This window comes from Myotis lucifugus, unplaced genomic scaffold (genome assembly GCF_000147115.1).
Source record: "Myotis lucifugus unplaced genomic scaffold, Myoluc2.0 scaffold_244, whole genome shotgun sequence".
NCBI classification, from domain to species: domain Eukaryota; kingdom Metazoa; phylum Chordata; class Mammalia; order Chiroptera; family Vespertilionidae; genus Myotis; species Myotis lucifugus.
The window spans coordinates 1,376,284-1,378,317 of NW_005871292.1; the positions used below are offsets into that span (position 1 = coordinate 1,376,284).

General features: G+C 56.8%; 1 pseudogene; it reads right to left on the bottom strand.

Moving 5' to 3' along the window:
• Window positions 1–303: 303 nt before the first annotated feature.
• LOC102434638 lies at window positions 304–2,027 on the bottom strand (annotated as a pseudogene).
• Between the last annotated feature and the right edge of the window lie 7 nt (window positions 2,028–2,034).

Here is a 2,034-nt window from a genome sequence, read left to right on the forward strand (position 1 = left end):
TCCCGGGGCCCTGGGGGCTTGGGTTTACCTGCCAAAGTAAAAAGTAAACTCGCCCGGGGGGTCTTTAAAAACGCCGAACTGGCTGGGCCATTCGCAGGAAGAAGCCCGTCTGACTCCGTCTGACTCCGCAGCCCTGAGTCTGAGGCAGGGCCCCTCTGGAGTCCTGCACTGGGAGTGCGGCTGGACTCTGTCCCCCGGATGGTGAGGGGCTCGGCACCATCGGCCTGGCCTCTGGCCACAGGCGATATCCGGGTTGCTTGGGCTCCCTGGGGAGGCCAGCACCCTGCCCACCGGTGCCCGGCCTCACGTGGACTCCAGGGTGTTGAGTGGGAACAGGCTGTGGTTGGTGGGCGTGGAGAAGTAGAGCTGCTTGCAGGGTGTGTGGTTGACGCACCGGCTGCTCAGTCAGCCCCAGCGTCCCCTCAATGTCCAGCAGCTGCCCCATGAGGCTGAAGTTGGGTGAGATGTTGGACTTTTTCCTCTTGACAAAGTCGTGGGTGTTGTTGAGTGACAGGTTCATCTTCTGCATCAGGTAGGCCACAGTGACCGTCACCGAGAGGCTGATGCCCGCCAGACAGCGCATCAGGACTCCACACCTCTTGGAGCGCCTCCTGGGTGAAGCTGATGGCCTCGGGGAAGAACTGGAGAGGTTCTGGCTCCTGTGGTCAGAGGTGGGATCTGCTTGTAAAGGGTGTCCCAAAATTCACGCAAGAAATAATTTTGATAGAAAACACAGGTTTATAATTAAAAATTGTACATTTTTTTTATTGATTCATAAAGTATACAGTATAGGGTTATGTATGGAATCGCATATCGGGTAAATGGCTTCCACGGCTTTCCTGGCACATACGCACTCTTTTGTTGAAATTTTCCATTACCGTTTTGCATAAATGTGGCTGAATTTCGATGAGGCTCATTTTCATCTTGATGGCTTGGTTAATCGACAAAATTGTCGCATTTGGGGTTCAGAAAATCCACGAGTGATTGTTGAGAAACAAATGCATCCACAACGTGTCACTGTTTGGTGCGGATTTTGGGCTGGAGGCATCATCGGACCATTCTTCTTCGAAAATGCGGCTGCTCAGGCAATAACAGTTAATGGTGCTTGCTATCGCGACATGATAATCCAGTTTTTTGTGCCTAAATTGCACAAAGCCGTGGAGGCCATTTACCCGATATGCTATTCCATACATAACCCTATACTGTATACTTTATGAGTCAATAAAAATTTACAATTTTTAATTATAAACCTGTGTTTTCTATCAAAATTACTTCTTGGGTGAATTTTGGGACACCCTTTAGGTGAACTCGCAGCCGTGCTCGAAGTCGTTGGCAGGTTGGGCATGACGTTGAGGATGTACTTGATGCTGTCCTCGCCGAGCAGGTCCAGGTTGGTGGAGTCCTTGGCGCAGCCGAGGTAGAGGTAGGGCAGGATCTGGACGGGGAAGGCCGGTTGGTTGGACGCCACAGGACTGCCGTCCGACTTGGTGGCACTGCTGGGCAGCTCTCGGTCCAACTCCCCGTCCGAGCAGTCAGAGCTGATGCGCAGGCCCCCCAGGCCCAGCATGGAGGCAGGTGGCGAGCTGCTGGGTGGGTGGCGAGCTGTCCACGTGGTCTCGCAGTGCTCCGAGTACTCTGTCTGGAACTTGTTGAAACCACCTTGGAGGTAGTCGGACTGGCGGCCGTCGTCGCGCAGCTTCTGCAGGAGCAGGCCGAGCACCGAGGCGGGCCCGCCGGGCTTCCGCTGCCACTCGGCGTAGAGCAGCACGGTGGCTGCCCTGCAGCGCGTGGCGAAGCGCTCCTCGTCCGCGTGGTTCGGGATGATGGGGCGGATGGGCAGGTTGCTCCTTGCGCAGGCGGCGCAGCGTGAGGCTGGGGATGGCCAGGTTGATGGCCCTCTGCTCGTGCTGTCGGCAGTCGAGCCTGCAGCAGGGACGCGCCACTCGCGCGCCGCCAGCTCTTCCTGAAGCCACTCGGCGCTCTCGCACGGCATGGTCCCCCGCGCCCGTCGCCGCGCCCGTCCAGGTGCCCGCC